General features: G+C 38.9%; 1 non-coding gene across 1 annotated transcript; it reads left to right on the plus strand.

Moving 5' to 3' along the window:
- The first annotated feature begins 4,244 nt into the window (after positions 1 to 4,244).
- On the plus strand, positions 4,245 to 4,352 carry LOC112768057 (small nucleolar RNA R71). Its single transcript, XR_003185497.1, has one exon. It is a non-coding gene; the product is annotated as a small nucleolar RNA R71 (small nucleolar RNA).
- The last annotated feature ends 19,576 nt before the right edge of the window (positions 4,353 to 23,928 follow it).

Consider the following 23,928-nt stretch of genomic DNA (forward strand, 5'->3'; position numbering starts at 1 on the left):
TCTATTGTTAGGAGAGATGATGTGAATCATTGATTAGAGACCTAAGAGAATATACTCTGACTGTCGTCCAACGACTACGTTGAACATCATGTAGACCGCTTATGGTTGTCAGGCATGCGGATCTTGGCTAAGCGAGTAACGAAGATAGTGGGTGATTGTCACAGGTCACCCCTTCATTCTGACTTAACTGAATTAAGTACAAGAGTATATCTTGGAGAAGAAGTAGGCGTGAATTGAAAGGAAAACAATAGTAATTGCATTAATTCATGAATAACAGTAGAGCTCTACACCTTAATCTATGATGTGTAGAAACTTCACCGTAGAAAATACATAATTGAAAAAGGGTTAGGCATGGCCGTGAAGCCAGCCCCCAAACGTGAACAATGGCATAAGCTAGATGATAAAAGTCAGAATACAATAGTAAAAAGTGCTATTTATACTAAACTAGTTACTAGGGTTTACAGAAAGTAAGTAACTAAGTGCAGATAATGTAGAAATCCACTTACGGGGCCCACTTAGTGTGTGCTTGGGCTGAGCATTGGAGATTTCACGTGCATAGGCCATTCTTGGAGTTAAACGCCAGCCTGGGTTCTAGTTTGGGCGTTTAACTACAGTTTTGGTGCCAGTTCTAGCGTTTTACGCCAGAAAGTTTTTGGCTGGCTTTTAGCGCCAGTTTGGGCCATCAAATATCGGGCAAAGTATGGACTATTATATATTGCTGGAAAGTCCAAGATTCTACTTTCTAACACAATTAAGAGCGCACCAATTTGGCTTCTGTAGCTCCAAAAAATCCACTTCGAGTGCAGGAGGGTCAAAATCCATCAGCATCTGCAGTCCTTTTTCAGCCTCTGAATCAGATTTTTGCTCAGGTCCCTCAATTTCAGCTAGAAAATATCTGAAATTACAGAAAAAAACACAAACTCATAGTAAAGTCCAGAAATGTGATTTTTGAATAAAAACTAATAAAAATATAATAAAAAGTAACTAAAATATACTAAAAACTAACTAAAAACAATGCCAAAAAGGGTATAAATTATCCGCTCATCACAACACCAAACTTAAATTGTTGCTTGTCCCCAAGAAACTAAAAAAAAATAGGATAAAAAGAAGAGAGTATACAATAGATTTTAAATATCGATGAAGCTTAGTTCCAATTAGATGAGCGGGACTAGTAGCTTCTTACTTCTGAACAGTTTTGGCATCTCACTTTGTCCTTTGAAATTCAGAATGATTGGCATCCATAGGAACTTAAAATTCAGTTAGTGTTATTGATTCTCCTAGTTCAGTATGGTGATTCTTGAACGCAGCTACTTTATGAGTCTTGGCCGTGACCCTAAGAATTTTGTTTTCCAGTATTACCACTAGATACATAAATACCACAGACACATAACTGGGTGAACTTTTTTAGATTGTGACTTAGCTTTGCTAGAGTCCCCAATTAGAGGTGCCCAGAGCTCTTAAGCACACTCTTTTTGCTTTGGACCATGACTTTAACCGCTCAGTCTCAAGCTTTTCACTTGACACCTTCACGCCACAAGCACATGGTTAGGGACAGCTTGATTTAGCCGCTTAGGCCAGGATTTTATTCCTTTAGGCCATCCTATCCACTAATGCTCAAAGTCTTGGATCCTTTTTACCCTTGCCTTTTGGTTTAAAGGGTTATTGGCTTTTTCTGCTTGCTTTTTCTTTTTCTTTCTTTTTCTTTTTTCCTGTTTTTTTTTCCCAAGCTTTGTGTTTTTCACTGCTTTTTCTTGCTTCAAGAATCAATTTTATGTTTTTTCAGATTATCAATAACATTTCTCTTTTTCCATTATTCTTTCAAGAGCCAACAATTTTAACATTCATAAACTTCACTATAAAAAATATGCATTTTTCAAGCATTCATTCAGAAAACCAAAAGTATTGCCACCACATCAAAATAATTAGATTATTTTCAAGATAGAATTCAAAATTCATGTACTTCTTTTTCTTTTTTAGAAAACATTTTTTATTTAAGAAAGGTGAAGGATTCATGGAACATTCATGGCTTTAAGACATAGACACTAGACACTAATGATCATGTAGTAAAGACAAAAACATAGACAAAACATGAAGCATAAAAATTGAAAAATAGAAAAATAAGAACAAGGAAATTAAAGAACGGGTCCACCTTAGTGACGGCGGCTAGTTCTTCCTCTTGAAGATCCTATGGAATGCTTGAGTTCCTCTATGTCTCTTCCTTGCCTTTGTTGTTCTTCCCTCATGGCTCTTGTTGAGGTCCATGAGTGGGCTCTCTTGTTTGCTCCATCCTCTTTCTAGTGATGGGCTTTTGAGATGAATCTCTCCATCTCCCATGACTCAGAGTTGGAAGCAACTGCCTTCTCTTTCCTCTTCCTAGAGGTTTCTCCGGCCTTATGTGCCATTAATGGTTATGGAAAAACAAAAAGCAAAGCTTTTTCCACACCAAACTTAGAAGGTTTGCTCGTCCTCGAGCAAAATAAGATAGAAGGGAGTAGAAAAGAATGATGCAATTAATTTTGAAAACTTATTACTGTATGCAAGAGAAATTAAAAAGAGTTGAAAAAAATTTGAAAAGATGTGTAAGTTTTGAAAACGTTTTGGAAGGAATTGAAGAGAATTGGAAAAGAATTAAAAAGAATTGGAAAGATTATTAATTTTTGAAAATAGAATTGAAAGATGAACGTTTGAAATATGTTTGATGCAAAAAATTATGAATTAAAACATGAAAAATAAAAAAAAATCGAATTGGAAAGAAAATTACCTCCCTTGTGTCATCCTGGCGTTAAACGCCCAGAATGGTATCCATTCTGGCGTTTAACGCCCACTTGACTGCCATTTTGGGCATTTAACGCCCAGCCAGATACCCTGGCTGGCGTTAAATGCCAGGAATCCTTCTTTACTGTGCATTTTTTTTAACGGCCAGAATGCTTCCATTTCTGGCGTTAAACGCCCAGAATGTTGCCTACATGGGCGTTAAACGCCCATTCTACTATCTTTACTGGCGTTTAAATGCCAGTAAGCCTGTCCTCCAGGGTGTGCTATTTTTTATGCTATTTTTTATTTCGCTTTAATTCTGCAGCTGTTTTTATGACTCCACATGATCATCAACCTAAAAAAAATATAACATGTCAATGGAAAACAAATAAATATAATTAAATAACATTGGGTTGCCTCCCAATAATCGCTTCTTTAATGTCAATAGCTTGTCAGTGAGCTCTTAGAGAGCTTCACAGAGACTCAGAGCTTAATGGTGGCCTCTCAACACCAAACTTAGAAGTTTAGTGTGGGGGCTCTGTTTGACTCTGTATTGAGAGAAGCTTTTCATGCTTCCTCTCCATGGTTACAGAAGAAGATCCTTGAGCCTTAAATAAAAGGTAGTCCTCATTAGGGAGCTCCTTAGTGGTCAGTGGACGTCCATTGAGGTATTCCTCACTGGAAATCACTGCCTCCTCCTCCTCTATAGGTTTGGCCACTTTGGATATATTGATGGCCTTGCACTATCTCTTTGGATTCTCTTCTGTATTGCTTGGGAGAGTACTAGGAGGAGTTTCAGTGACTCTTTTACTCAACTGACCCACTTGTGCCTCTAGATTTCTAATGGAGGACCTTGTTTCAGTCATGAAACTGTGAGTGGTCTTAGTTAGATCAGAGACTATGGTTGCTAAGACAGAAAGGCTCTGCCTAGAACTCTCTGTCTGTTGCTGAGATGATGATGGAAAAGGTTTGCTATTGTTAAACCAAATTCTCCTATCATTATTATTATTATTGAAGCCTTGTTGAGGCTTCTGTTGATCCTTCCATGAGAAATTTGGATGATTTCTCCATGAAGGATTGTAAGTGTTTCCATAGGATTCTCCCATGTAATTTACCACTTCCATTGCAGGATTCTCAGGGTTATAAGCTTCTTCTTCAGAGGAAGCTTCTTTAGTATTATCGGATGCAGCTTGCATTCCAGTCAGACACTAAGAAATCATATTGACTTGCTGAGTCAATATTTTGTTCTGAGCCAATATGGCATTCAGAGTATCAATCTCAAGAACTTCTTTCTTCTGAGTTGTCCCATTATTCACAGGATTTCTTTCAGAAGTGTACATGAACTGGTTATTTGCAACCATTTCAATGAGTTCCTGGGCTTCTGTAGGCGTCTTCTTCAGATGAAGAGATCCACCAGCAGAGTGATCTAATGACATCTTGGACAATTTAGACAAACCATCATAGAATATACATAGTATGCTCCATTTTGAAAGCATGTCAGAAGGACACCTTCTGATCAATTGCTTGTATCTTTCCCAAGCTTCATAGAGGGATTCACCTTCCTTTTGTCTGAAGGTTTGGACTTCTACTCTAAGCTTGCTCAACTTTTTAGGTGGAAAGAATTTGGCCAAGAAAGAATTGACCAACTTTTCCCAAGAGTTCAGGCTTTCTTTGGGTTGTGAGTCTAACCATATCCTAGCTCTGTCTCTTACAGCAAAAGGGAAAAGCATAAGTCTGTAGACCTCGGGATCAACCTCATTGGTCTTAACAGTGTCACAGATTTACAAGAATTCATCTAAGAACTGATGAGGATCTTCCAATGGAAGTCCATGAAACTTGCAATTCTGCTGCATTAGAGAAACTAATTGAGGCTTAAGCTCAAAGTTATTTGCTCCAACTGCAGGAATTGAGATGCTTCTTCCATAGAAGTCAAAAGTAGGTGCAGTAAAGTCACCAAGCATCTTCCTTGCATCTCCACCATTGTTATTGGGTTCGGCCATGTCTTCTTCTTTTTCGAAAATTTCTGTAAGGTCCTCTCCAGTGTGTTATGCTTTAACTTCTCTTAGCTTCCTCTTTAGAGTCCTTTCAGGTTCAGGATCAGCTTCAACAAGAATGTCTTTATCCCTGTTCCTGCTCATATGAAAAAGAAGAGAACAGAAAAGAAGAAGAATCCTCTATGTCACAGTATAGAGATTCCTTTATGTCAGTAGAAGAATAGAAGAATGAGAATAGAGGAAGAAGAAGAGTAATTCGAACAGAGAGGAGAGAGGTTCAAATTAATAAGAAGAAGAGAGGTGTTAGTAATTCAATAAAATAAAAGAACTAAGAAGAGAGAAGGGAGAGAGTATTCGAATTTTAAAAGAGAAGAAAAGGAAAATATTTTTGTTTTTATTTTATTTATTTAGTTAGAATTCAAAAATAAGAAAAAAATAGAAGAAAATTAAAAACTAAGATAATTAATTAATTGAAAAGATTTTTGAAAGATTGTTAGTTGGTTTTCGAAAATGTAAAGGAGAAATGTAGTTAGGAGGTTTTGAAAAAGATAAAAGAAATAGAGTAAACTACCATTTCTACCTACAAAAGTTGAAAACGCTGACATATCTATCCATAGAAAAAGAAAATTACCATTTGTACCCATAAAACATGAGTTCCATATAACAAAATTATCCAAACACTAAAATATCACATAAAATCCCCAAATTACCCTTATCATCATCCGCATCATTCACCTCTCATTCTCTCCTTTCCTGTCTCGCCCTCGCCAGAGCCAAACTCTGAATTCAAAGGCACCCCCATCTCATTTTCTTTATCACTATCATCACCACCACCACCACCACTATACCTCCATCATCATCTTCTTTACATAAAGCAACAACAACAACAATAGAAAAACCAAAGAGAAAAAACAGTTCTTCCTCCCTCACTGAACAACGTCGACGACGATGGTGGCAGTGACACCCACCAGTGTCGTCGCCCTCTCCTCCTTCTCCAATCTCTTGCGCACTCTCTTCCTTCTAGACTAGTGACAGACTCAATCAATGGTGGCGACAGACGCGACGGAGTCGGCAGCAGAAGGGCGCGACGACGGCGACAGCTCCCCCTTCCTTGGTTCTGGCTCGCATCTCCTCTTCAGGCTCCCTCAACAACCGCAGCGATGATGTGATAGTGACAGTGAATCCCCACATTGCCAGTGCGGTCTCCCTCCCCTTCCTCTTATCTTCTTCTTCCTCGGGTGGGGGTGTGTGTGTAATGTCTCCGTGTGTGAGTTTTGGAGAGAAAGGAGGTGGTGGCTAGGTGAAGAGGGTTAGGGTTAGAAAGGTGGTTGGGTGAAGAGGGTGGTAGTGGGATTTGAGATTAGAAAGTGAAAGGGGGTGGTGGTTGGGTGAAGAAGGTTAGGGTTAGAAAGTGGCTGGGTGAAGGGAGTGGTGGTGGAATTTGATATTAGAAAGGAAAAGGGGGTGGTGGCTAGGTGAAGAGGGTTAGGGTTAGAAAGGTGACTGGGTGAAGGGGGTGGTGTGGTGGTGAAGATGAGGGTAATTTAGGGATTTTAGGTCATTTTTTAGTGTTTGAATAATTTTGTTGTGCGGAATCCATATTTCATGGGTACAAATGGTAATTTCCTTTTTCTATGGATAAATATGTCTGTGTTTTCAACTTTCGTGAGTAGAAATGGTAGTTTACTCAAAGAAATATTAAACCTTTAAAGTCAAAACAAACTAAACAAGTAATTAATTATGAAATATTTGAAAATAAGATAAGATAAAAGATTTGAAAATCAATTTAAAAGATATGAAGATAGAAAAGATTTTAAAATAAAATTTTGAAAAAGATGTGATTTGAATTTTAATTTGAAAAATATTTGAAAAAGAAATTAAAAAGATTTGATTTTCGAAATTCAAGTTATGACTTGGCTAACAAGAAAGCAAAAGATATGATTCTAGAATTTAAAGATTGAAACTTTCTTAACAAGAAAATAACAAATTTGAAATTTTTGAATCAAAATAATAATTGTTAGTAAATAATTCGAAATTATGAAATAAAGATAAGAAAAAGATTTTGAAAAATTTTTTAGAAAAATTTCGAAAATAATAAGAAAAATAAAAAGAAAGATTTGATTTTGAAAAAGATTTGAAAAGATAAATAATTTTAAAATTAAAATTTTTGACTTAACTAAAAAAATATATGATTTTGAAAATTTTTTACTAATTTAATGCAAGATTTCGAAAATGCATGAAAAAATAAAGGAAAATATTTTTTTGATTTTTTTGAATTAATGAGGAGTGAGAAAAACAACTAAATGATACAAGACTTAAAAATTTTGGATCAAAACAAAGAAAAAGACCAAGAACACTTTAAAGATTAAGATGAACATCAAGAACAAATTTTTGAAAATTTTTAAGAAAAGAAACACACAAAGGACACCAAACTTCAAAATTTTTGAATTTTTGACACTTAACTTTCGAAAATGCACAAGAAAAACAAAAAAAGACACAAAACTTGAAAAATTAAAGATCAAACAAAGAAAATAAGCAAGAACAACTTAAAGACCAAGAAAGAACACCATGCATGTTTCAAAAATTTAAAGAACATAAAGAACATACAATTGACACCAAACTTAAAAATTGACACTAGACTCAAACAAAGGACACAAAATTTTTTGGTTTTTCTATATATATTAAATTTTTTTCGAAATTTTTATTTTTTTTCAAAAATAAAAATAAAAAATAAAAAGCTTAAACATAAAATAAAATTACCTAATCTAAGCAACAAGATAAACCATCAGTTGTCCAAACTCGAACAATCCCCGGCAATGGTGCCAAAAACTTGGTGTGGAAAATTGTGATTACACTTTTCACAACTCCGCACAACTAACCAGCAAGTGCACTGGGTCGTCCAAGTAATACCTTACGTGAGTAAGGGTCGATCCCATGGAGATTGTCAGCTTGAAGCAAGCTGTGGTCATCTTGTAAATCTCAGTCAGGCGGATTTAAATTGTTATAAGGTTTTGATAATTAAAAGATAAATAAAACATAAAATAAAATTGAGATACATATGTAATTCATTGGTGGAAATTTCAGATAAGCGTTTGGAGATTCTTTGTTGCTTCTGAACCTCTGCTTTCCTATTGTCTTCTTCCAATCATGCGTGCTCCCTTCCATGGCAAGCTGTATGATCCTCTCGGATGAAAAATACCAGGTACGATCTCTGTACGGCTATTCAATTGTCAGATTTCTCGTCTCGGATGAAAAATACAGGCACAGCTACCGCACGGCTAATCATCTGTCGGTTCCCACTAGCGTCGGAATAGGATCTCTCTATCCTTTTGCACACTGTCACTGCACCCAATATTCGTATGTTTGAAGCTCTTCACAGTCATCCATTTCCAGATCCTACTTGGAATACCATAGACAAGGTTTAGACTTTCTAGATCTCAGGAATGCTGCCAATGGTTCTAGCCTATACCACGAAGGTTCTAATCACGGATTCAGATGCTCTGTTGTCAGGAGAGACGATGTGAATCATTGATTAGAGACCCAAGAGAATATACTCCGGCTGTCATCCAATGACTACGTTGAACATCATGTAGACCGCTTGTGGTTGTCAGGCACGCAGATCTTAGCTAAGCTAGTAACAAAGATAGTGGGTGATTGTCACGGGTCACCCCTTCATTCTGACTTAACTGAATTAAGTACAAGAGTATATCCTGGAGAAGAAGTAGGCATGAATTGAAAGGAAAACAATAGTACCTGCATTAATTCATGAAGAACAGCAGAGCTCCGCACCTTAATTTATGAGGTGTAGAAACTCCACCGTAGAAAATACGTAAGTGAAAAGGGGTTAGGCATGGCCGTGAGGCCAGCCTCCAAATGTCAACTATGGCATAAGCTAGATGATAAAAGTCTGAATACAATAGTAAAAAGTGCTATTTATACTAAACTAGTTACTAGGGTTTACAGAAAGTAAGTAACTAAGTTCAGATAGTGTAGAAATCCACTTCCGAGGCTCACTTGGTGTATACTCGGGCTGAGCATTGAAGCTTTCACGTGCATAGGCCATTCTTGGAGTTAAACGCCAGCTTGGGTGCCAGTTTGGGCATTTAACTCCAGTTTTGGTGCCAGTTCTGGCGTTTTACGCCAGGAAGTTTTTGGATGGCTTTTAGCGCCAGTTTGGACTATCAAATCTCGGGCAAAGTATGGACTATTATATATTGATGGAACGCCCAAGATGTCTAATTTCTAACACAATTGAGAGTGCACCAATTGGGTTTCTGTAATTCCAGAAAATCCACTTCGAGTACAGTAGGGTCAGAATCCAACAGCATCTGCAGTCCTTTTTCAGCGTCTGAATCAGATTTTTGCTCAGGTCCCTCAATTTCAGCCAGAAAATACCTGAAATTATAAAAAACACAAACTCATAGTAAACTCCAAAAATGTGATTTTTGAATAAAAACTAATAAAAATATAATAAAAAGTAACCAAAACATACTAAAAACTATGTAAAAACAATGCCAAATAGGGTAAAATTATCCACTCATTGGAAGCCAAGCTCGAGCATTGTCGATCTTTTTTATGCAGAGCTTCCTTTTGAATGCGGAGCATTTTTGTCACTCCTTTAACTTTGAAAACGCGCGTTTCTTGCTTTGGGAACGTGCGAGGATTTTTAATAACCCATTAACTCCTCTTTTTGCCATTTTCCCTCTTTTCATTTTGAATTACCAAAAGACTTTGCTTTCAGTTTTCTCTCTTTGCTTCCTGAAACTCTATTTTTATTTTTCTGGCTCACCTGGGACTCTTCATTTTCGCTTGCTCCCAAGTTTTTCACATCTTCGTGCTTCTCCTTGTTTTTGGAGGTGATTGTTGGCGCTTCGTTCTCCTATTTACAGGTTGGTTTTCTTTCTTCTTCTTTCTTTCTTCTTTTACTTCCTTCGCTGCTCTTTTTCATGCTTGCATTGTTCTGCTTTTTGGAAAAGTTCTGATCTTGCTTAAATTCATGTTAGAAAGCTTGAATTTTTTCTTTGTCGTTATGCTTGATTATTGCTCTGATGCATGTTTTTGGAGTTCCTTCGACTTATGTACGGTTCTTGGGGTATTTCCTGATAGTTTATGCTTTTAGGGTTTTGTATGTTGTTACCATTTTTTATTTTGAAGTTTCTGGATTAATGAACCCTTTGATTCTGAAAAAGATTACGTCTTTGATGATTTCCACTTAGTCTGTTTGATGTTGATAGTCCCCTTTGCTGATAGGTTTTATAAAAAGATGGTAACTTTGTTGACATTTTGTGGTTTATTTTCTTTTTCCGAAGTTCCTTTGAAAAGGTTTTTCTTTTTTGTCTAGGAGATGTCGAGACGTAGACTTGTAGAATTTTCCTGAATCCTTGCTCTGTTACTGCCTCCAAAGGATGCCCCTGGACCTTCGTGTGAGTCCTGGGGTTTCCTTTCGCTGTTGTATGAGTTGTATCCATCTTTGTCCGAGCTGATTTCTTGATTTGCCTGACCTGTTTGGATAGTAACCCCTTTTTCTTTTTCTTGCTTGTAGGACTAGTTGACCATGTCTTCTCGAAAGAATATTGTCGAGACCTCCTCCAAAGTCCCCGAGGGAATGTCTGACTAGCTGGACTCCCTCGTCCTGATGTGTGATTCAGTAGTTAATTCTGAGTACTACATGGAGCTTAGAAAACATCACCGGATCTGTAGTAGTAGGGATCAGGAGAAGAACTACGAGTTAATAGCGCCTGACTCCGATGAAAGGGTTTGCTTCCCTTCTCTGACCTAGGGGGAGCACCCCTTCTTTTGTGCTTATGACTATTTTTTCAGCCAAATGAACATTACCCTTCCTTTTACCTCCTTCGAGACCGATTTGTTGTGGTTGTGTAATGTAGCTCCATCCCAGCTCCATACGAACTCCTGGGGCTTTATCAAGATCTTCAGTTGCTTTGCCAAGAATTGGATGTCAAGCCTTCTCAAACTCTCTTTCTTACCTCTTTGTCTTGACCAAACCTGGGACTACGAAAAAGAAAGGTTCTTGGATTTCTTTCTGGTTTGTCCAAGGACACAAAGTGTTTTCTATGTACGATGAGCCTTTCAGGGATTTTAAGAACTACTTTTTTAAGGTCCAAGCTGTTGAGCGAGCTCGACCATTTTTTTAGATTCGAATAATGAACCTGCCTTCCCCTTATGTTGGCAAAAGAATGTTATGGTGTCTAGATATACGTGGAAGATGCTTGAAGAGGTTGAGCAGGATTTTGTGAATGTGTTGGAGGGGATTTAGGGGCAACCTTCCCATCTCGACACAAAGGAATTCTTAGGAGATCATTCCCTTGTCCGAGCTGAGCTGGGTAGTGGTCGACTTCTTTTTGCTTTATTTACTTGCTTTTTATTTCTATTTCTTCTAGTTTTGTAACTTGTTTTTGCTGTGTTTTTTCAGAGATGGTTAACAATAATGACTTCATGAAGGCCTTTAAGAAGGCGAGGAAAGCTATAGTTGCCCAGAATATCTCAGCATGGGGAAGGATCTTCTCAGGTCCCTCCTAAAAACCTGCCGTTGAGCACTTCTGAGCTGAGGAGGGTGATTCCTACTCCTCAGGACCATTTGGTTTATCCTCCCCAAACTTCTGCTGCTACCTCTTCTCCCACTACTGGCCCTCCTCCGAAAAGACAGAGGATTGTTGAGCCTTTTAATTTGGACGCCCCTGATTTTGATGTTGTGGGGTTTGTCAATCATCAAATTGCTCCTTATAGTGTTGTTCCTACTGATGACGTATCTATTCTTCGTCATCTGGACTTCATTACCCGAAGTAGCATTAAGATGGAACATATGGGAGTAGCCTTATTTCAAACTGCCTAGGATCTTCCTGTTCATGTGACGAAGACTTTTATGGAGGAGGCCAAGTTGAAATTCGACATAATCAATGGGTTGAAGGATGAGCTGGATGCCAGAGTGATCAAGTTGGAGCTTGACTTGGAGAATGAGAAGGCTCGGGCTATTGCGACTGTGGCTTCTGCAAATCTGGCTGAGGAGATGGCGCAGCAGCATAAGGACAGCTATGTCCGGACTTATGGTGAGATTATAGAGCTCAGGGAGAGGTTGGGATCTGCTCGAGCTGATTATGCCGAGCTTCAGGGCCATCTTGTGGGCAGTGTGACTTCTGCTTATGAGAATTTGAAGGATCAGGTCCGAGTTCTTGCTCCCGAGCTCGACCTGTCCCTTATCAGTTTGGATAATATCGTAGAAAATGGGAAGATCGTCCCTGCCCCGGATGAGGATGATGATGATGTAGATCCACCTCCTGTGCCATCCACCAAGGCTTCTGTTGCCCCGACTTCTCCAACGCCTGCAGCTGAGGTCAGCCACCCTGAGTCGGATCTTGATGTTCAGATCCTGAACCGACCTGATGGGACTGTCGACGCTGTCCCCCTCCAGACTCGTCCTCCTTCACCCCGAGATGCCACCACTGGGGAGTCTTTGAATCCTTTGTAGTTTTCTTTTGGTGTATTTTGTACAGCCCAGTCTGTGAGCTTTTGAACTCTTATTTCTATAACTTGTGTTTTGTTTGACCTGGATATTTTAGTTGCTTTTCTTAGCAACTTTATTTAGAAAAAAAAATGCCTTTCAACTCTGGAGGTCACCTTTTCGGGTGGCCTTTTGATTATAGTAGCTTTATTTCCTCATGATTGTTTGCAATTCTTGGAACTTCCAAGAATCTTTTAAGAGTGTTGGAGCTTTTTATTGTCCGACCTCTTTTTTGATTTCCTTAGTGTTGGTTTATTTTCTGCTTTGGTTGAAATGATTTTTGAGGCTAGCCTTGCTCGAATGTTCTTTCTTATAGAATACTTGTAGATTGATTTTGGTGAGGTCGTGGCTTTCTTTGGGTCGAGATGTGTCCCTTCTAGCGCACGCCTTCTGCCGGTCAACTTCTCTTGTTTAGTCTTTGCGAATTATTTTTAGTAATCCCTTGGAATGTACTTTTTATAACTCTATTGCTTTAATTAGTTTGGTCCGACTTCTTTTTGTCGGTCCCTTCTAAGTTATTTCTAGTGATCCATTTTTAGTTGGACCTTGCCAGGTCTCTTTTTATGGATTACCTTTTATAACCTTGTAGCTTTAGTTGGCTTGGGCCTACTTCTTCATGTCGGTCCCTTCTAAGTTATTTCTAGTAATCCATTTTTAGTTGGACCTTGCCAGGTCTCTTTTTATGGATTACCTTTTATATCCTTGTAGCTTTGGTTGGCTTGGGCCGACTTCTTCATGTCGGTCCCTTCTAAGTTATTTCTAGTAATCCATTTTCAGGGCTGGCCAGGCCTCTTTTCTATGGCTTACTTTATAACTTTTGGTTGCTTTGATCAGGCTGGTCCCACTTCTTTATGTCGGTCCATCCTAAGTTATTTTTAGCAATCAACTTTTTCTAAGACATCGTCAGGTATCTTTCTATGGATCACTTTCTTATAACTTTTGTGGTTTTTGTCCGACTTTTTCATGTCGGCTCGGTGACTAACGTGATTTTTGCTAGTAAAGAATTTGTAAAAAATAGTCGCGTTGTAGATATAGTTTCTAAACCAACAGAAATCCCTTCGTACAAACATTTTGGGTGTCACAAGTAACAAACCCCTTTTTAAATTGTTAACCGAAGTATTCAAACCTCGGGTCGTCTTCTCAAGGAACTGCAGGGAAATATGTTCTTATTATTGGCTATAAAGATTGTAAATCGGGGTTTAAAGGATGAGAAGCAAGTGATTTAAATGACAAATAAAGTAAATGAAGAACAAGTAATTTAAATAGCAAGTAAATTAAATAAATGACTGTAAATAAGATTTTGGCAAGGTATGAGAAATTAGAGGTCCTATCCTAGCTATCCTTATCAAAGATGATGATAATTGAATCTTAATTCTGCTTTGTTAACCTTTACTAAAGTAAAGGAAGGTCAAGGGATTAATTAATTGATCTTCGAATCCTATTTATTTCCTAAGAAAAGATTGGGATTATTGAAGCTCAAATTAACAAAGATAACAATTGACAAGCATGTTTGAGTTTGATAGCTCCTGAGTTACTGATTTCTTAACCAAGACTAAAAGGGGGAAAAATAAATCTATCAAAATAAAAATGCCTTCAGATTGGGAATGACAGTAACATAAATAAAAGAAAGCGATATTAAACTGAAATACCTCAAATAACATTAATTCAAAATAGTAATCTGTAACATGGGAGTATTCATAAATTCAATTATAAAAGTAAACAAGCAACTAAAGCAATGAATAAAAGTAAAAGGGAAGCTTAAAGTAAAGGAATATTAAAACCTGGGATCGAGAGTTACTCCTAAAGAGAGAAGTCCTAAATCCTAATCCTAAAGAGAGAGAGAATCTCTCTCTAAACTAAATCTAAATCATGGAAAGTAAAAATTAGCGATCTCTCTCTGAATGGATGCATTCCCTCACTTCATAACCTCTGGTCTATGCCTTCTTGACTTGGATTTGGGCTAAAAAGAGCTTCAGAAATTGCTGGGAGCATTTTCTGCAATTTCTGGTGCGTGGCCTCTGTCACGCGTCCGCGTGGGTCACGCGGTCGCGTCATTCGGAGCTTTTCTTGCCACACGGTCGCGTCAGTCATGCGGCCGCGTCGCTGTTGATTCGCGCTTGGCACGCGTTCGCGTCGCCCATGCGATCGCGTGGATGCCAATTTCTTCAGAAACTCCGTTTTGTGCTTTCCTTCCATTTTTGTATGTTTCCTTTCCATCCTTTAAGTCATTCCTGCCTTAGAAGATCTGAAACTACTCAACACACTAATCACGGCATCGAATGGAATTAAAGGTGATTAAAATAATTAATTTAAAAGCATAGGAAACATGTTTTTCACATACATCACATAATAAGGAAAGGAAAGTAAAACCATGCAATTAACATGAATAAGTGGGTGAAGGATTGAATAAATCACTCAAACTAAGCACAAAATATATCATAAAATATGGGTTTATCAACCTCCCCACACTTAAACAATAGCATGTCCTCATGCTAAATCCAAGGTAATAAGTAAGGTTAAAGTGATGGAATGTCATGCAATGCAATCAAATCTAAATGCAACTACCTAAATGCATCATGCAATTCTAATTTTTATTCACTCACTTGTATATAAAGCTTACAGGTAGTTAAATTAATTCACATTCCCAATGAGTCATATATGTATATATAGCCAAGCCTTAGATAATAAATAAACACTTTACAATTGAGATGGGAGAAAAAGCATTTTATGAACTTGCAAGACAATTAGATAATTCAAACAGAGATAATTATTAATGAGCTATTGAACCCTCGATGGATTTGTGTTTACTCTCTAGTCACTCAATGTTTATTGGGTTAATCACTCTATTCCTCTTTTTATTCTTCCTTTCTATAACTTTTTTCTTCATCTAACCAATCAACAATTATAGAATACAGTCATACCAAAAATCATGAGGTCTTTAATTAAGGTTGTAATGGGGCCAAGGTAAAGGTAAGAATATATGTATAAGGCTAAGTGAGCTAATAAGTGAATCCTTAATTAGACTACGATCTCACCTAACATACATACTTAGTAAAACAAAACTTCTTTACCTATTTTCCCATATTTTCCCACTTTTGATGTTACATGCTCATGTTTCAATTTTTATTTTTATCCCATGTGCATTGCTTTTTTTTTCATTTGGAGAATTCTTTTGTATCCCCTTTATTAAATACTGAAAAATAACTTTTAACTTTTTTTTTAATGCACATGGTAATTTAATCACTTTGATTTCTCATGAGCATGCTTCCCAAAATTTCTTATTTTGAGTTATTTTATTCTTTTCAATTTTTCTACCTCTTGTTTTTATCATCCATGTTCCCAATAGGTTTCCCATATTTAAACTATTCATAATTTGCTATCTTAAGCTAACTAAGGATTCAACTTAGGATTTTATTTTGTTTTTCTGCTTAAGGCTAGTAGTGTGGCTAAATAGAATAAAAGGGATTTTACAGGCTCAAGGGGGCTAACAAGGGTGACGTGAAAGGTAGGTTAATTTGGGGTAAGTGAGCTAAAATCAAATGACGGCCTCAATCACTCTTTTAGTATGCATATCTATATTCTATATTCTATATTCTATAATTGGACATATAGATTAAAACAAAGTAAAGAACACCAGAAAAAATAAGAAGGGCAGAACACACAGGAATAAAAATTATGGTTTAAATATAACCATACAATTAAGCTCAAAACTCACAGGCTATATGTTCTCTAGCTCGAAAATCATTTATCAGTTATGTATGTCATGCAGGTTTAGTTAAAAATTCCCATTATTCTCAATGTAAAACTTAAGGTGGCTTTAAAGTTCTAGTGTTCCTCCTTGATGAAATGTTGTTAACTAACTAACATGTAATTCTATATATACATGGTGTGTGGATTGTTTCTATTAAGTTCAAGTTTCTAGTTTACTTCCTTTTTATATTTTTAATTTAAACTAAGCTATCTTATGCTAAAAAGGGTAAACTATACTAATTAATCCACAATTTTCTATAACTACTAAGTTAGAATTGCAACTAAACTAAATCACTAAAAATATGAACTAAAATGCAAAATGCAGAAAACATAGTAAAAATACATACAAATAACAATGTATGAGAAAATAAGAATAAAAATAAAAAGAAAAATACAGAAAAATATCCAAAATAAAAGAAAAAGAGTCTGTAGTGGTTCACCAAAATAATACGCCAGAGATGGCGACCTCCCCACACTTAAAATGAAGCATCGTCCCTGATGCTCACTCAAGCAGGGTGTGAAGGGGTGTCATCACTGGAAGGGATGGTAGCTGGGGTTTCTGTGGTGGTGACTGGCTGAAGGTCTGGCTGCTGTAGAGGAGGGGCTGTCTGAATGGGGATCTCAGGGTCTACAGCCTAGATCTGATGTGGGACCTCTGCCTGTGGTGCAGCCTGCTCGGTGTCTGCCTGCTTTGCCTCTCCCTAGGGATGGATCTCTGCCTCGGGTGCATCCGCCTCCTCCTCAGAGGCCTCAGATGGTGTGTCAGGCTCGGAGGGGATGTCGCCGGATCGTATCATCAGCTTCAGGTGCTCATAGCGTTCCTTGTTGCGACGCTCCATCTGGTCAAGTCGTCGAAACAAGCGGTGCACCAGATGATAGACAGGCTCTGTGGCAGGTGGAGGTGCAGTGGTGGTGGCAGGGGTGGATGGTGCAGCGGTAGAGGAGGAGGGGCCGGCGGATGGTGTGGCTGTGTCAGCAGTGGCAGTAAGGAATGGAGGTCTGTAGCCCAGGGCCAGAAAGTTCCTGCTGTGCGGGATAATCTTCTTGCATTCTGCAGCAGGTGGCCTCTCATCAGCATCCTCCCATGGCACGTCAGCTCGATGGCCCAGCTGGGCAACCAGATAGGGAAAGGGAAGAGTGCCTCGGATGTGGACCCTGGCCATATAGTGCCGGATAAAGCGTGGCAGGTACAGGTCCTTACCCTCCATCACACACCATAGGAGGGTGTTCATAGCGGCTGGTATCTCAGTCTCGTGAGTACTCGGCATAATGTAGTTGCTGAATATCTGATGCCATAGCCGAGCCTCATCATTCGGGTAAATCCGCTTGATCCCCTTGGGCATGGTGGTGTTCTGACCCATGATCCAAGGAACTGACGGGTCAAGGGCGATCTGGGCCTTGACTGCATCCCAGTCAAAACGCATAAAGCGCATATCCTCCTCAGTTTTTTGATAGCCATCTGTCTGATCAGTCCGAGGCAGAAGCTTCAGAACTTCTTCTATTGCCTCCTCAGTAACCAGAATCTGCTTCCCTCTGAGGTTCACTGCATCTAGGGAAGTTTTAAAGTAGTTGCAGTAGAATTCTCTAACCCAAGATGTATTAACCTCAGTCAGAGGTCTCTCCAGAAAGAACCAGCCTCTTTGTTTGATTTGATCAGAGGTAAATTGCTGGAGTTCTTCTGGGATCTTCAAAGTTCGCTCCAGGTATAGGTTCCTGGAGTTTGCAAACACCGGATACTTCAGCTCACAGTATCGGTTTGCAAACTTTACTGGGTCATTAGCGGGAAGTAGTTGGTCAGCCTTCTCCTGCGGGGTAAAGGCTTTCTCCCGCAAGAAGGCGTCATGCATGAGATCTATGATAGACATGGAGGCTTCTCCTCTTTTCCTTTTGTCAGTAGTGGCCTTGCCTTTTCCCTTTTCTATGGTTGGCAGACATTCTGTAAAGCAGAAAACCATGATATATAAAAATAGGAAAGCAAATAGGAAAATAATCACAAGAAAACACAAAATGGCAAAGGAGCAATAGGATAATGAATATGAGTTAAGTAGATGTGTATTTAAGATTGTATAGGAGTGAAAAATCGGAAAAGAAGTGTTCACAATCCAAAATGTAATTGAATGCATGTTAAATAGAAAGATTAACATCATGCCTTAGTTAGAATGTTAAAAGAAAGTGAAAGAAAAGCCAAAAAAAGAAGTTTTGAAAAGGTTAGGTTGGTTAGAGTTAAAATTAGTGAGTTAGAGAAAAATGGGTTAAAGTGAGAGGCATAATAAAAATAGTCCAAGTAACAAGTAATCACAGGTAGAAGCTATAAGTAACTCATATCCAAACAAGTAAAACAGTTTGATGATGATTCAAATAGAGATAGAGAAAGCAAAAATAGGAATCAAACATCAAGATTGCAGTTTAGGAACCAGGAAATCAAAAGGGATAAGAAAGCCTGCCTTGGCATTCATGGAATGGTTTGGTTAAAGCAGTGGAGAACAAAGTTAAAAATTCCAAAACCAAAACATAAATGAAAGTCAAAAATAGTTTACAGAAATTTGGGCAGCATTCCGGCTAAAATTGGATTTTCCTAGAAAATAAACAGCAATCAAACAGTTCATATGAATTAAAAAAAATCAAGCTGCAGTTACATATAATGAATATAAACATGAAAATTCAGTGTAAAGAGCAGCAATATACAAGAAATACAGCATACGAACAAGATCACAGCAACAACAGATTTGCAAATTTGATAAAATAGAAACATGAATAGTGCAAGTAAACAGACCTAAATCCACTAACCACATCCTAGGCTACCTAGCAACCTAAATCCACTACAACATGCATATCTAACTAGCCTAAACATGAATATAAATGGAAAAATAAGAATAACTACGAATGGATAAAAGGGATTGCGTGTTGCGGAACCTGGAAGGCCGAATAAGGAGAATAGGCAGAAAGGTGGCTGGGGGTGGTGGGCACGGCGGCGCGGCTATTCGGGGCAGGGGGAAGACAGGGTAATGGGGGTAGGGGAAGGGAGGTGGGAAAGGGGTGGTGTTGCTGGTGGAAGGGGGGTTGCCGTTGGGACGGTTGGCGGCGGTGGGTGGTGGCGCGGAGGGGAGCAGTGGCGGAGGAGGAGGGAGAAAGAAGAAAGAGGAAGAAAGAAGGGGGAAGGAGGGAGGGGTGTGGGTGGCGGCGGCATCTGGGTGGTGGCGCGGTGGTGGCTGGGTGGTGGTTGTGGTTTGGAGGAGGAGAGAAGGAAGGGGGTGGGGTTCAGGGGGGTGCGAGAATAGGGTTTTGCGTGACCTGGGGGGTTATAATTTGAATCCACGCGGCCGCGTGGGGCATGCAGTCGCGTGGCTGGAGCGAAAAAGGTGGTTGACGCGATCGCGTGGATGACGCGATCGCGCGGAGGGCAAAAAGAGTAAATGACGCGATCGCATGGGGCATGCGATCGCGTCGCTGGAATTTGTGCTAAACGTACGAATCCAGCATCGTTTCAACGCAACTCTCTGTCTCTTTTGGGGTGTTCGTGCAATCCATGCGATGCGGTCGCGTGGGATTGGTATTGTGTGAGTGACGCGATCGCGTGGGCCATTTGTGCGAAACGCACAGTGACCGCATGATTCCAGCCTAACTTTCTGGACGTTGGATGTTTACGCCAATCTCCAGGGCACGCGGCCGCGTGGATGACGCGGTCGCGTGGGAAGTGTAGTTCGCCATTTGACGCGATCGCATGGGTGATGCGGTCGAATCGCGCACCCTTTTTTTTTACGCATGAAAAATGCAGAATTTAATGATTAATGTGAATGCTATGCATGATCCTAGGTTTAATAAAATAAAATAAAACTCAAAAACAAAACTAAATAAAATTAAAAGTGTAAAAGGAACGATCATACCATGGTGGGTTGTCTCCCACCTAGCACTTTTAGTTAAAGTCCTTAAGTTGGACATTGAAAGGGCTTCCTGTTATAGTGGCTTGTGTTTAAATTCATCTAGAAATCTCCACTAATGCTTGGAATGCCAATAGCCTCCGGGGTCCCAAACTAGGCATGTAAAGCTTCTGAACAGCTTCAAACAGATTGTCAGGCTCCCGGGGTGACGAATGTCAAAATAGATTCCAGGATCCCAAGCCTTGTTTTTAGATCCGCCTCCGTCTTGATCTACATGTTTCCATCCGGGCGGTTTAGAAAGTAGATTCTCACCATGGTAACCAAACGTTTTCCATGATCCATTCGATTGAACATGATACCAATTCGTGCACTTCAAGTTGAAGCGTGGAACCTTATTGAACCTTGTGCACCAGCTCTGAGCACGAGCTATTTCCCTCTTACTCTTAAAGCCGCAGAGAGCTCTAAGCTGGCCATCTGTTTCAAGCAAACCATATTCAAGTGAAAAAGTAAAGTTAAAGGTTAAGGATTGTACCCACTTGAAGCTTGTATTAGGTGGTAATGGCCTTGGGATAGGTGTTTCCAGTGGTTCTGTAAGTTCTGCTCCCTGGTAATCTTCTGTGAATTCCTCCACTTCTTTGCAAGGGTCTTCAAATGCATCATCACCCTGGTCAAAGTCTTCTATGTCTTTCTCATCACTCGAGTCATAGATTGGAGGTTGAGAGAAATCTTTCTCCGCATCATCTTTGTATTCACTTGGGGAAGATACTTCGATCTCAGAGAATTCACTTGCGGATGCAAGTTCATCACTAAGAAAACTTGACTTGTGACTATCATCATCAAGAGAATTTGCTTCTTGTTATTCCGTCTGATTCTTTATAAACGATTTGCCTTGGGGATTGTGCGCTATCCTCCATAGCATTAACTGTAATGTCCTTGACGGATTTCTCTTCAACTCTGGATTCCCATGGAGGTTCAGGATCTCCTAGATCTTCAACCAACTCTTCTTCTTGTATAATGACAGCTTCTTCTACTTGTTCTAATACGAACTCATTCTCTGTCTTGTCCACTGGAGTTTCTAGTGTCTCCTTCATGCTACGCTCTTCATTAGACTGTCCACATGGGGCTGTGGTCGGTCCTTGAATGTTCGCGCGTCTAGAAGCTAATTGAATTACTGCTTGCTCCAGTTGTCGAATGGATGTTTGAAGTCTATTTATTGTTGCCTTGAGGCGAACCTCTGATTCCCGGGGTGATGGATTTGGACATGAAATATAGGGAAGTGGTGGTGCCTGAGGGTGATTGGATTGGAACTGGGGTAGGAAAGGATCGTATGGTGGCGAATGGTGAAGAGAAGCTTGTGAGTGTGGTGGTTCGAGGTTATGTTGAGAGGATGGTTGATGAGCGGATAATTTATACGCTTTTTGACATTGTTTTTAGTATGTTTTTAGTAGGATCTAGTTACTTTTAGGGATGTTTTTAATAGATTTTGTGTTAAATTCACATTTCTGGACTTTACTATGAGTTTGTGTGTTTTTCTGTGATTTCAGGTATTTTCTGGCTGAAATTGAGGGACTTGAGCAGAAATCAGATTCAGAGGTTGAAAAAGGACTGCTGATGTTGTTGGATTCTGACCTCCCTGCACTCAAAGTGGATTTTCTGGAGCTACAGAACTCCAAATGGCGCGCTTCCAATTGCGTTGGAAAGTAGACATCCAGGGCTTTCCAGCAATATATAATAGTCCATACTTTAGCCAAGAATTGACGACGTAAACCGGCGTTCAACGCCAGCCTTCTGCCCAAATCTGGCGTCCAGCGCCAGAAAAGGATCCAAAACCAGAGTTGAACGCCCAAACTGGCACAGAAACTGGCGTTCAACTCCACAAATGGCCTCTGCACGTGTAACACTCAAGCCCAAGCCCAAGCACACACCAAGTGGGCCCCGGAAGTGGATTTATGCATCAATTACTACTCATTTAAACCCTAGTAGCTAGTTTATTATAAATAGGACCTCTTACTAATGTATTAGGCATCTTTTGATCACCTTATGATCCTTTGATCACGTTTTAGGGGGCTGGCCATCTTGGCCATGCCTGGACCTTTCACTTATGTATTTTCAACGGTAGAGTTTCTACACTCCATAGATTAAGGTGTGGAGCTCTGCTGTTCCTCAAAGATTAATGCAAAGTACTACTGTTTTCTATTCAATTCATCTTATTTCGCTTCTAAGATATCCATTCGCACCCAAGAACGTGATGAAGGTGATGATTATGTGTGACGCTCATCATCCTTCTCCCTTATGAATGCGTGCCTGACAAACACTTCTGTTCTACATGAATTAAGCTAGAATGAGTATCTCTTAGATCTCCTAACCAGAATCTTCGTGGCGTAAGCTAGAATGATGGCGGCATTCAAGAGAATCCGGAAGGTCTAAACCTTGTCTGTGGTATTCTGAGTAGGATTCAATGATTGAATGACTGTGACGAGCTTCAAACTCGCGATTGTTGGGCGTTAGTGACAGACGCAAAAGGAGGGTGAATCCTATTCCAGCATGATCGAGAACCGACAGATGAATAGCCGTGCCGTGACAGGGTGCGTGAGCATATTATTCACTGAGAGGAGGGGATGTAGCCACTGACAACGGTGATGCCCTTGCATACAGCCAGCCATGGAAAGGAGTAAGACCGATTGGATGAAGATAGCAGGAAAGCAGAGGTTCAGAGGAACGAAAAGCATCTCCATTCGCTTATCTGAAATTCCTACCAATGAATTACATAAGTATCTCTATCCCTATTTTATTTTATAATATTCGAAAACTCCATTATCACTTTATATCTGCCTGACTGAGATTTACAAGGTGACCATAGCTTGCTTCATACCAACAATCTCCGTGGGATTCGACCCTTACTCACGTAAGGTATTACTTGGACGACCCAGTGCACTTGCTGGTTAGTTGAATGGAGTTGTGAATTCAAATGCCATTACCAGGGATTATTAAGATCCCAATTCATTACACCATGATCTCTTTGGGGTATTTTTGATTTCATACAAATACAAAGAGACTAACTTTGAGGATCACAATTTCGTCCACCAAGTTTTTGGCACCGTTGCCGGGGATTGTTTGTGTTTGGACAACTGACGGTTCATCTTGTTGCTCAGATTAGGTAATTTTCTTTTCGTTTTGTTTTCAAAAATCTTTCAAAAATATTTTCAAAAATCTCTCATCTGTTTTCGAAAAAAAAAAAATAAAAATGTTTTCAAAAATATATTTTTCTTCAAAATTTTTGAGAATGGATTCTAGTGTCCCATATAACATGTTTTAGCTTGGCTGGCTATTAAGCCATGTCTAATTCCCAGGATTTTGATTGAGGACTATGAATTTTTGCTTCCTTTTTCCCAAATATTTTCGAATAAATAAAATAAAAATCCAAAAAAATTAGAAAATCATAAAAATCAAAAATATTTTCTGTTCCTTGTTTGAGTCTTGAGTCACATTATAAGTTTGGTGTCACTTGCATATGCATCTAGCATTTTTCGAAAATATCATGCATTCATAGTGTTCTTCATGATCTTCAAGTTGTTCTTGGTAAGTCTTCTTGTTTGATCTTGATGATTTTTGTGTTTTGTGTCTTTTCATGTTTATCATATGCATTCTTGAATTCTTAGTGTCTAAGCATTAAAGAATTCTAAGTTTGGTGTCTTGCATGTTTTCTTTGCATTAAAAATTTTTCAAAAATGTGTTCTTGATGTTCATCATGATCTTCATAATGTTCTTGGTGTTCATCTTGACATTCATAGCATTATTGCATGCATTCATTGTTTTGATCTAAAAATTTCATGCATTGCATAATTTTCACGTTTTTCATAAAAATTTCAAAAATCAAAAAAATATCTTTCCTTTTTTCTCTCATCAAATTCGAAAATTTGAGTTGACTTTTTCAAAAATTTTGAAAATCAAATTGTTTCTCATAAGTCAAATCAAATTTTCAATTTGAAAATCTTATCTTTTTCAAAATCTTTTTCAAAAATCAAATCTTTTTCAA

This window comes from Arachis hypogaea, chromosome 17 (assembly GCF_003086295.3).
Source record: "Arachis hypogaea cultivar Tifrunner chromosome 17, arahy.Tifrunner.gnm2.J5K5, whole genome shotgun sequence".
Classification (NCBI taxonomy): Eukaryota; Viridiplantae; Streptophyta; class Magnoliopsida; order Fabales; family Fabaceae; genus Arachis; species Arachis hypogaea.